Source organism: Lepus europaeus, chromosome 7 (assembly GCF_033115175.1).
Source record: "Lepus europaeus isolate LE1 chromosome 7, mLepTim1.pri, whole genome shotgun sequence".
In the NCBI taxonomy this organism is placed as follows: Eukaryota; Metazoa; Chordata; class Mammalia; order Lagomorpha; family Leporidae; genus Lepus; species Lepus europaeus.
The window spans coordinates 73544513-73556917 of NC_084833.1; the positions used below are offsets into that span (position 1 = coordinate 73544513).

At 37.3% G+C, this 12405-nt stretch overlaps 1 protein-coding gene and 1 pseudogene across 1 annotated transcript in view; one reads left to right on the plus strand and one right to left on the minus strand.

The window, feature by feature from the left end:
* DLG2 (discs large MAGUK scaffold protein 2) overlaps nucleotides 1-12405 on the minus strand; it is a 2175716-nt gene that overhangs the window by 979883 nt on the left and 1183428 nt on the right. The window lies entirely within an intron of this gene.
* On the plus strand, nucleotides 4458-5026 carry LOC133763316 (NADH dehydrogenase [ubiquinone] 1 beta subcomplex subunit 11, mitochondrial-like; annotated as a pseudogene).

The following is a 12405-nucleotide window of genomic DNA, read 5'->3' on the forward strand; positions in this document are numbered from 1 at the left end:
TGAAATTGATCACTTGGACTAGTGAGATGGCATTGGTACATGCCACCTTGATGGGATTGTATTGGAATCCCCTGGCACATTTCTAACTCCACCATTTGGGGCAAGTCAGCTTGAGCATGTCCCAAATTGTACATCTCCTCCCTCTCTTATTCCCACTCTTGTATTTAACAGGGATCACTTTTCAGTTAACTTAAAACACCTAAGAATAACTGTGTAATTACATAGCTCAATCAATGGTATTAAGTAGAACAAACAAAAATTCTAAAAGGGATATAGTATTAAATTGTACATCAACAGTGATGACAAGGGCTGATCAAGTCATTGTTTCTCATAGAGTTCATTTCACTTCACCAGGTTTCCTTTTTGATGCTCGGTTAGTTGTCACCAATCAGGGAGAACATATGATATTTGTCCCTCTGGGACTGGCTTATTTCACTCAGCATGATGTTTTCCAGGTTCCTCCATTTTGTTGCAAATGACCGGATTTCATTGTTTTTTACTGCTGTATAGTATTCAATAGAGTACATGTCCCATAATTTCTTTATCCAGTCTACTGTTGATGGGCATTTAGGTTGATTCCAGGTAAGCTGCAATAAACATTAAGGTACAGACCATTTTTTTGTTTGCAATTTAATTTCCTTTGGGTAAATTCCAAGGAGTTGGATGGCTGGGTTGAATGATAGGGTTATATTCTGAGGAATCTCCAGACTGACTTCCACAGTGGCTTTACCAGTTTGCATTCCCAACAATAGTGGGTTAGTGTCCCTTTTTCCCCACATCCTCTCCAGCATCTGTTGTTGGTGGCTTTCTGAATGTGAGCCATTCTCACCGGGGTAAGGTGAAACCTCACTGTGGTTTTGATTTGCATTTCCCTCATTGCTAATGATCCTGAACATTTTTTCATGTGTCTGTTGGCCATTTGGATTTCCTCTTTGGAAAAATGTCTCTTGAGGTCCTTGGCCCATCTCTTAAGTGGGTTGTTTGTTTTGATGTTGTGGAGTTTCTTGATCTCTTTGTAGATTCTTGTTATTAACCCTTTATCAGTTGCATAGTTTGCAAATATTTTTCCCATTCTGTCAGTTGCCTCTTCACTTTCCTGTTTCTTTTGCAGTACAGAAACTTCTCAATTTGATGCAATCCAAAATGTAAATTTTGGCTTTGACTGCCTGTGCTTCAGGGGTCTTTTCCAAGAAGTCTTTGGTTGTGCCTATATCTTGCAGGGTTTCTCTAACGTTCTCTAACAATTTGATGGTGTCAGGTCGTAGATTTAGGTCTTTAATCCATGTTGAGTGGATTTTTGTGTAAGGTGAAAGGTAGGGATCTTGCTTCATGATGCTGCACGTGGAAATCCAGTTTTCCCAGCACCATTTATTGAATAGACTGTCCTTATTCCAGGGATTGATTTTGGATCCTTGATCAAATGTAAGTTGGCTGTAGATGTTTGGGTTGATTTCTGGTGTTTCTATTCTGTTCCATTGGTCTATCCATCTGATTCTGTACCAATACCATGCTGTTTTGATTACAACTGCCCTGTAGTATGCCCTGAAATCTGGCATTGTGATGCCTCCAGTTTTGTTTTTGTTGTACAAGATTGCTTTAGCTATTCGAGGTCTCCTGTTTCTCCATATAAATTTCAGCATCATTTTTTCTAGATCTGAGAAGAATGTGTTTGGTATTTTGATTGGTATCGCATTGTCTATAAATTGCTTTTGGGAGAATGGACATTTTGATGATATTGATTCTTCCAATGCATGAGCATGGAAGATTTTTCCATTTTTTGGTATCCTCTTCTATGTCTTTCTTTAAGATTTTGTAATTCTCATCGTAGAGATCTTTAACATCCTTGGTTAAGTTTATTCCAAGGTATTTGATTATTTTTTGGCTATTGTGAATGGGATTGATCTTAGAAGTTCTTTCTTATTTTTATCATAATCATTAAGCTATGATCACTTCAAAATAGTTTGTTATATAATCAGAAGATGTTTTTGGTAAGTGTGAAAATATATGGTAAGTGTAAAATGTTTAAAATAAAGGGTGAAATAAAAATATTTTAACAAATAATTCATATGAATAGAATCTTTAGTAAATACTTAAAAGTCAAAAACAAATTTAGAAGTGGAACTAAGTACTAAAGCCAAGAGCTCCTCTGGTACATTTTCTATTCACAAATTCTTAAACAGTTACATTTAATGGTCTCACAGGCATACTAGATTTAGTTAAAAACTTATACTAGCTGAGTGGTCAGAAAAAAGAACCCTGTATAAAGCTGGGAGCCTAAAATCTCATAGCATCATTGAAACAGTCCATGAATAAAATACAAGGTATTTCAAAATGTTTATGGAAAATGGAATTTAAAGATAAGTTTACTTTAGTGCAAAAAAAAAAAAAGACACCCTGAAGGGGTGAAGGGTCTTCAAAAAGTTCATGGAAAACAAGTATCAGGGGAAAATTCTGCATGTATTTAAAATATTTTTGCACATATATAATTTTATCTTTTAATTCCATTTTCGTCTTGAAGTATTTTCATATCTATCCTATTGCTATATACTGAATGCTTGACTCCCCCTCAAAATTTGCATATTAACACCCTATCTGTCAAGTGTGGCTGTATTTGAATATGGGACTCTAAGAAGTATTTAGTGTTAAATGAGGTTATAAAGGTGGGCTTTCATCCAATAGGATTAGTGAAGCTAGGAATTTGGTCTACCAGTTAAGACACCATTTGGGATGTCCTCATTCCACAATAGAGCAGTTAGGTTCAATTTCCTGTTCTGACTCCCAGTTCCAGTTTCCTGCTAGTGCAGACCCTTGGAGACTATGATGATGACTCAAGTAGCTGGTTCCTATCACCAACATGGGTGACATGGATTGAGTTCCTGGCTCCCAGCTTCAGCCTCAGCCCAGCACTGGATCCCACAGATATTTGTGGAGTAAATAAGCAGATGCAAGCTTCCCCCTACCTCACTCTGCACTCTAACTCTGTGTGTGTATATGTGTATCTCCATGAACTGCATGCACACAACAAGTAGAAACTGTATGAAGTCATAGTGAGAAGGCAGTCATACACAAACCAGGAGTGGAGTCCTGCCAAAATTGAATTTGCTGGCACCTTAACTGTGGGCTTCCCATTCTCCACAACGGTGAGTTAATAAGTTTCTACTGTTTAAGTTATTCAGGATGATATTTTGTTATGGCAGCCTGAGAAGACCAAAAAATTTGAAAAAAGATAGTGACGATATTCATCAATGTTGGATTTGATGCTGAATGGAGAGGAGAAAGTCTTCCTAGAGAATGTATAATCACAATGTTGCCCTTTGTAAAGAATTGGGATTTAAATATGCAGTGTTCAAAAAGGCATCTATATGAGTGTAGTTTAAAGTAGCTATCCAGATATTTGTAAGAAAAATATATATTTTTATATATAAATATACATATACTTCAAAGTATAATTATATATAATATATATAAATACATATACATACACATACACACAAATATGTGTGTGTGTGCATATATATACTACATAATGTATATTCTTTCTTTAGAAATTCACCTTCAATTGAGATGTCAGGGAATTCTCACAGATAAATCTCTAAGATATATGAATTCAAAATTTAAAAAATATGAATCCAGTCTCAAAATATTGAAGAAAATGAGTCATGATGAATAAGAATCAGTGTAAGAAAACAACAGAATGTAACACATGCTATAACTACAAACCGCAGGATTAATGATAAGAAATAAACATGTTTTATTGTGCTCGAAGACAGAGGATAAAATCAAAGGCATTAATTAAAAAAAAAGAAAAAAAGAAGAAGACTACTAAAATTAGAACATAGATCCAAACAAAGAAACAAAATTTCCAGAAGTGGAAAAAATATCAATTGAAAACAAACCTTTGAGGAATTCAACAGCAGATTAAATTCAGCTGAACAAACTAATCAGAGAAAGGAAAACAGATCTTAGGAAATTTCTCTCAGCACAGAATATAAGCAGATGAAAAATGAGAAAACAAAGTTTAGAGAAGTGGAAGATGAAACAAAATGGTCTGGCATATAGAACCACAAGAAGCCAATAAAACATATTTGAGAAAAATTTGAAAAGAGGAGCACTGTTGGAGACATGGGCATGTTCACAAGCAAAGGATGGACCGACATTCAAGCCTTACTTGCCGTCTTTTTTGGGCACTTTGTACAGAAAGGAATCCATAGGCCCAGTCAAAGCATCTTGTCAGGACACTTCTAATGAGAAATCCAGTAAAGGACAATAGAGAGATAGGTACTATTCCAAAAAAGGTTAGCAATAAATTTTCCAGAAATAGACGAATCCACAGATTTAAATACCACACTATGACATAACAGAATTTATGCAAACTAACTAACCTAGCATTGGAATTGTAAAGTTTCAGAACACCAAAGATGTAGGATGTATTGAAATCAACAAGAAGACTCTTCGTCATGGCGGCCGGGATGTTAGGTTTGTGCGCTCGCCGCTTTTGGGCCGCAGCGGCTAAGCGAGCGCTCCCGGCCATCCGCGCACGCTGGCAATCCAGCTTCTCCAGGGCTGTGGTCGCCCCTTCCGCTGTGGCGGGAAAGCGGCCTGAAGAACCGACCATACACTGGCAGGAGGACCCAGATCCCGAGGACGACAACCTCTATGAGAAGAACCCGGACTCCCATGGTTATGACAAGGACCCTGTTGTGGACCTCTGGAACATGTGAACTGTCTTTCTCTTTGGCTTCTCCATTGTCCTGGTCCTTGGCACCACGTTTGTGGCTTATCTGCCAGACTACAGGATGCAAGAATGGGCGCACAGGGAAGCCGAAAGGCTTGTGAAATACCGAGAGGCCAATGGCCTCCCCCTTATGGAATCCAACTGCTTCGATCCCAGCAAGATCCAGCTACCAGAGGATGAGAACTGACCAGTTGCTGAGTGGGGCTCAAGAAGCACCACCCAGCCCTCCCCCCGCCTGCCATTCTGTCTTCTCCTCCGAGCTCCTAATTAAAGGGACTGAAAGTCTGAAAAAAAAAAAAATCAACAAGAAAGGAAGGGCAGATAGCCTATAAAGTAACAGAATTTAATAGTGATATAACGGAATCAATAAGGAAATGCAATTATATCTTCAAATATAAAAACCTGGAATTTGGTAACATGCAAACTTACTCCTCAGGAAAAAAAGGGATAAAAATAAAAATTTTTGGACAAACAATGAAGATATTTTGTGACCAGCAGATCCTTTATAAAATTTTGAAATATACATGCAAGGAAACCTCAAAATAATAAAAGATGAAAAGTCAGAGGTGCAATAAGAAACAAAGAATAAAGTTTTGAGCATCAGAGCTAATAATCTTGATCTAATTTGCCTGAATATCACACTCTTCAACTACAGAATACACATCTTTTCAAATAGACATGTGACATTAAATTACCCTATATGAGACCACAGTTAAAGTCTCAGCACATGTCAGATAATCTCTACCACAGAGATAATGTTGGTGATCACAGAACAACTAGAAACAAGAATAAGTTTAACTTTGAAAATAAATGTATTTGTGTATTTATAAGGTGTATTTTAAAATAACTCAGCAGTTAAGGGAAAAAAGCTAAGTAGTCATAAAAATTATAAAACATCAAAATCCCTGGAACACTGCTAAAACAATGAAAAAGCTTTAAGTGTTTATATTAGGAAAAAAATTGAAAACCAATAAGCAAAGTATCTAAACTAGAAAGTTAGAAAAAAATATAAAGTTAGGAGGAACATAGTAGAGGAGAACAAATTGTTAAAAGTAGAAAAAAGCAAAGGATCAACAAAAACAAATTTAGCTTTTTCATGACAAATAAAATTGACAAAATTCTGGAATGATCTCTCATGAAAAATAAACAATAGTAATAATTAATTTTCAACATTCTAAGAGCCACATGCATATAATATTCTACATAAGTGGTACATTTATAGATGCATTAATGGAGATTATTCAGAGAATTGACTAATATAACATTATTGTTGCCCTTTAAAGTTATTAAAAATAATTCTTCAAGGATGTACAAATGAACAAAATTAACAAAAAAATGAGCTAATGTTATAGAAAAATAATACATATTTGGGACCAGCACTGTGGCACAGTAGATTAATCCTCTGCCTGTGGCACTGGGCATACATATCTATATGGGCATATACATCCCATAAGGGTGCCAGTTCTATTCCCGGCTGCTCCTCTTCCAATCTTGCTCTCTGCAAAGGCCTGAGAAAGCAGTAGAAGATGGCCCAAGTGCTTGGGCCCCTGCATCCTCATGGGAGAACCAGAAGAAAGAAGCTCCTGGCTTCGGATCAGCACAGCTCTGGCCATTGCAGCAATTTAGGGAGTAAACCAGCGGATGGAAGATGTCTCTTTCTGTCTCTCCCCCTTACTGTATGTAACTCTACTTCTCATATAAATAAATAAAATCTTTTAAAAAAGAAAATAATACATATTTTCAAATATGTACTTTCAAATAAATATTTTCAAAATATGAGATAATACTTTGAAAATTCTGCCTGTCATAAGTTTGAAAATTTGAAACAAATAGACAAGTTCTTTGAAAATTGTAACTTATTAAACTTGTTCCAAAAAGGAACAGAAAGCCTAAAAAATCCTTTAACCACTAACCATTATGAAGAAAAAGGTTTAAATATCTCTATAAGTAAAACACTTGACTCAAACAGCTTTGCATATAACTTCTATCACTTAATCAAGAGATGGAAAATTTCAAAAATATAGGAGCCCTTCAACAGAATAAGAGTTTTACTCACTATATAGATTTTTAAAGTTGTTTGTTTATTTTCATCTACTTAAAAAGTGGAGTGAGAGTGAGAGCAAGAGCAAGAAAAACAAAGCAAGAGATAAAAGATCTTCCATCTATTGGTCTACTCCCCAAATGCCCAAAACAGCCATGGCTAGGTCAGGCTAAGCCAGAAGCATGTAACTCCACTGGTGTCTCCCATGTGTATGGGAGGCACCTACTCATTGGGCCTTCATCCACTGCCTACAAGGATGCATTAGCAAGAAGCTGGATGGCAAGCAGAGCACCCAGGACTCAAACCAGCACTCCAATTTGGGATGCACGTATCCCGAGTGTTGGCTTAACCTGGTATGCCATAACACCTGCCCCTTGATTTTGATAGTAGTATGATGTACACTGTAAAATTAGGAAATGTTTCTATTTTCACACATACAAAAATCCCTATCAAAATCTTACCATACTAAGTATAGCTATATACGTTTATCAGCACTTAATTATATAAATAAATCTGATCAAGATGAACTTACTCGGAAAATATAAATTGGGATAAATATAAGAAAACAAATTAGTGAAATTCAGTCAATTAATATGAAGACACTTTTATACTTCATGACAACTTCATGATAACAAAAAAAAATATGGGGCTGGCGCTGTGGTGCAGCAGGTTGATGCTCTGGCCTGGGGAGCCGGCATCCCATATGGGTGCTGGTTTGAGACCCAGCTGCTCCCCTTCCAATCCAGCTCTAGGCTATGGCCTGGGAAAGCAGTAGAGGATGGCCCAACTCCTTGGACCCCAGCACCTCCGTGGGAGAGACCCAGAGGAAGCTTCTGGCTCCTGTTTTCAGATCGGCACAGCTCCGGCCGTTGCAACCATCTGGGGAGTGAACTATCGGAAGGAGGACCTCTCTTTCTCTCTCTCTGCCTCTCCTCTCTCTGTATAATTCTGACTTTCAAATAAATAAATAAATCTTAAAAAAAATAAAATATGTAAAACATCAGTGAAAGCCAGTAGAAGCTCAATAAACATTTTCTCCTTCCTTATAAAGAGCAAATGAAGCAGTTTATCATGCTCTTTGATTATAACTAATTGACTCTGAGTAACTTAATCAGAAAGAGACATTACCAGAAGCTTGTGTGGAAGCTTACAGGATAAAAGAACCAGACACGGAAAAAGGCTTGTGCTGCTGGACTGATTAAACTCCAACAGAACTCGGATTTTCTCTCAGCCTCCTGTGTGAGGGGAGCATCTGGCAGAAGGGTTGAGTTGCAGCCTCTGGGATTCCTTCAGCTGCAGAAGCATGGGGGCATGTCCCTTAATTTACAGTCAGATCAAGACTGCCCTCAATGGGAGAAGGGTGATTCCCCAGAGGAAAAGGGAATGCATATAGGAAGAGAAAAAGGAATGCAGAGCAATGAGAAATACAAGAAATATCCACTCTAACAGTCTGGCTAGAAGCAGTCCTGAATAGGGCAGAACAAACAGGCTCCCACAAATGAGCTCCTCTGTTAGAAATCAGTTTAACTTTTCCTAATCTGGTTCTCTGTCACTATATAAATGTCTACACTGGTGTCAGTCCTGTCTCACCAGACTAATCCTTTACTAGCATTTAGAAATATAGCCATGTCGCCACACAGCACTCATCAAACCAGTTCCTTCTTCCTAGGTTACACTGGCCTGATAACCTATGTTATTTTCAATTGGGAATAATTTTCTAGCTGCCTCCCCAGTCCTGTTCTAGCATATAATCTTTACTTATTGCCAATGACAAAATTAGCTACAATTATGCTATAATTTTAAAGTTACACTGACAGAAAAGTAATCAGGGGATATCAAATGATAAAGTATTTTGAGGTTCTGGTCTCCTTCTACTTCTTTATGGTAGGATCAGTTATTGTAGGACCTGCACCTGACTATAGATGAAAAAAAATTATCCTACTGATTGTTTTCTTTTATTATCTTTTTATATTGTTTAATTCAATTTGCTTAATATGTTATAATTATTACATATCATAAGAGGTTTTGACCTATAATTTTCTATTCTTATAATGTCTGTTTCAAAATTTGTATTTAATATTTTATCTATTATTTTTGAAATACCATATTTTCAAATTACATTATAATCAAAGGTTTAGTGCTCCACTAAATAAAGAGTTCAAGAAGTGAAAGGTAAAATCTATCATAGCTTATTATTAACAAAGATCTGTCTTTATATAAGGGATTTAGCACGTTCATGGGACCTCAGCCCTTTTGTTACAATACAATTAAAAATTAAATCATATTTCACCTGACAAAACTGTACGTGTTAGGACCCGAAAGATGATGAACTATGCCTGGACAGGGCAAAGCCAGAGGAAACTCTGGTGGAGGTCCGTAGCAGTCCTGATGTGCAAATCGGTCGTCCGACCTGGGTATAGTGGTGAAAGACTAATCGAACCATCTAGTAGCTGGTTCCCTCCAAAGTTTCCCTCAGGATAGCTGGCACTCTCGCAATCCCGCAATTTTATCCAGTAAAGCGAATGATTAGAGGTCCTGGGGCCAAAACTGTACTTTTTGTAAAAAAAAAAAATCCTCTGTATCATTCCTATCACCAACCCTATAAAATTGATAGCATATACTGTATCTGCATTTCCTAATGGTTCCCCTATCCAGATGCTACTCTACTGCCTGAATTCCATCCACTATATGACATTAGGACTAGAAATACCATGTCACTTATTTCCCTTCCTCTCCTCTTACCCTCCCTTCCATCCATTCTCCATACAGCTGCCAGAATAGCATTTAAATAATGAGATTCACACCAAAGCAATTCTTACCTGGTATGTACCCATTTTCCCCTTTGCTTTTGGTGTAATCCTTAATTGACAAAATAATGCCCTTTGTGATCTGAACCTGATCCACCTGCCCAATCTTTCCTTACTCTGCTATACTTCAGGAAAGCTGTTCTCTCAACTTGGTTTGTTTTCCTCTTCTCTATAAGGAAAACATCATTTCTCATCATAATATCCCCTCTCCTGAGAAGCCTTCCCTGGCTTTCTGGATAGATTATCTCCAACTCTGAGAAATTCAAGGCAAGATGATTCCTAATATTTCTCCACTTCCTTGTTTCCTTGTTTTTATAGGATATCTTCCCTCTGAGTTAAAGCATCAACAGTGGTGTCAGGCATCTAATAGAATATGGCAAATATGATGGGACTTCACTCTCTTTATTAGGTTACATTGAATGGCAAAGATGATGGGATAGCACATCCATGTTTCTATTTTATTATATAAGATTTTATCTTAGGCCAGCACCGTGGCTTAACAGGCTAATCCTCCACCTTGCAGCGCCGGCACACTGGGTTCTAGTCCCGGTCAGGGCGCCGGATTCTGTCCCGGTTGCCCCTCTTCCAGGCCAGCTCTCTGCTATGGCCCGGGAAGGCAGTGGAGGATGGCCCAAGTCCTTGGGCCCTGCACCCCATGGGAGACCAGGAGAAGCACCTGGCTCCTGGCTTCAGATCAGCGCGGTGCGCCGGCCGCAGCGGCCATTGGAGGGTGAACCAATGGCAAAGGAAGACCTTTCTCTCTCTCTCTCACTATCCACTCTGCCTGTTAAAAAAAAAAAAAAGATTTTATCTTAGAAGACTGGAGACAGATTCTGACGCTGGATTTGAAGAAGCAAATAAGCATATAGTAATTGCCTATAGGGAGGGATGGATAGCAGAGAATGGGGGACAGCCTCTAGTACTTGAACTGGCCTCAAGCCAACAGTCAATAAGAGGTTGGTGCCTTCAGTCATACAAACACCATTAAAAAATTCTGCCAACCATCTTGTGGAGCTTAGAAATGGATCTTTGTCCAGCTAAGCCTCTGATGAAATCACAGATCGGGGGTGTCACCAAATTATAACCAGCAAAAGCCTGAAGCAGATAATTCTGCTAAACTGTGCTTAGAATCAACAGATAGAAACTGTGACTAATAAATGTGTGTAAACTACTAAATTTGTGGGAATTTGTCACACAACATAGGACATGAAGATATTATCAGTCCAATATACTTTTCATTGGACTCCTGTTGTATTTTTCACATCAAACAGACTAACTTCACATACTAAAATAAAAATGTATCCTAATAGACAAATATTCAATAGCACCAAGTACAAGGGCTATTATTTATGAATATCTATTGTATACTTGATTCTGACGCAGTGAATATGGAAAACACGGTTTAACGATATCCTTTCACATTTTTCTTGTTTATATGGAAAATATGCACTTTATGTAGGCACCATTAGTTGAATTTTTAACTCTGAACAAACGTGGTAAAAAGTAGCTGGGACACCTATCTTTGCAACATTAAGCTGCCAAAAAACTGTCTAAGGTGAAATGGAAAGCCCTCCCCCATTAGAAGGATAATAAATGAAATTCAAATTTTAGATTACATGGACTCTGAGGTTCCTTCCAGATCTAAGATTCTAGGATCCTTAACATTCCCATTAAAAAATCATTATTTTCAAAGAGGATAAAGAATTGTAGCCAATGACATAGATACATAGATCTCACAAAACAGTATTGGAAACATAAGTTCTATACATATTTTCAGAATTCTTGGTAACTCTATTCCTTTAAATAAAGTTTCTGCCAATAAAATCTAGTACATACTGACCCAGTGGAACTTTTAAGGAACCAGATGTTGATTTTGGGTTCTGTATGTGATGCAATGACTCCATAAGCCACAAGGTGGCAGAGTGTTGGCATTGTGTTTTTAATTCAGAAGATTTCAAAACAGTTCTTGATGGGCATGAAAGGCAGTTTTAATTGACATTTTTGATTCTTCCATCTGTTCCCATGTGCTGGATGCAGAGGTTGGATGGAAAAAGTAAGAGGTATATCTGGAGGTTCTCAGAAGGAGATATGGCCACATATTTAATCACAGCTATTTTAAGAAAAAAACTTCACGATATAACTTCCAATTTACCTCTGACCCCAAAATTATCATAGTCTTAATTATCAAAATTATCTAGTCTTAATGTTCTCTCCTCTAGTCATTCCTGTAAAATTTATCCTTCCATACTTAAACTGGTGCAAATTTACAAATGTAGTATCTCATTTAGATCCCTATATCATCTAAAGAGATAAAAATTATTTGATCCCCTTAGAGAGTTTAAAAATTAAAGGCTTATACTCATGTGGTTAGTCCCATACATTGCTACAGGAGCTTTAGAGATTTTGATAATGTGGCGTACCTTTCCATTAAACTCATTCCTCTTCCTTTGCAAATGTAGTATTCTCCAGGGTTCATGGACTTTGACAGTATCTGAATTGGGACATTAAACAAGTTTCTTCTTCTTTCTACTGATATTTAGAGTGCTGTTACATCACAATTAATCTACAAGATAGTACACAAGAGGCAGTACTTTCTTTGGAGAACTAGCAGATTCTAGTTGTTAAGAGAATCAGGACTCTGTCGTAGTAACTATTGTATCCCCAGGGTCTAGAAGAGTGGGTGGCACATAATATATACACAAATAATAAATTTTATATATATATATATCAGACTTAAAGGATTTTATACTGTGAGTTCAACAAGAACATATATTTAAGACCTGCAAAAAGTAGTTGCTCAATAAACATTCATTTTTATTGAC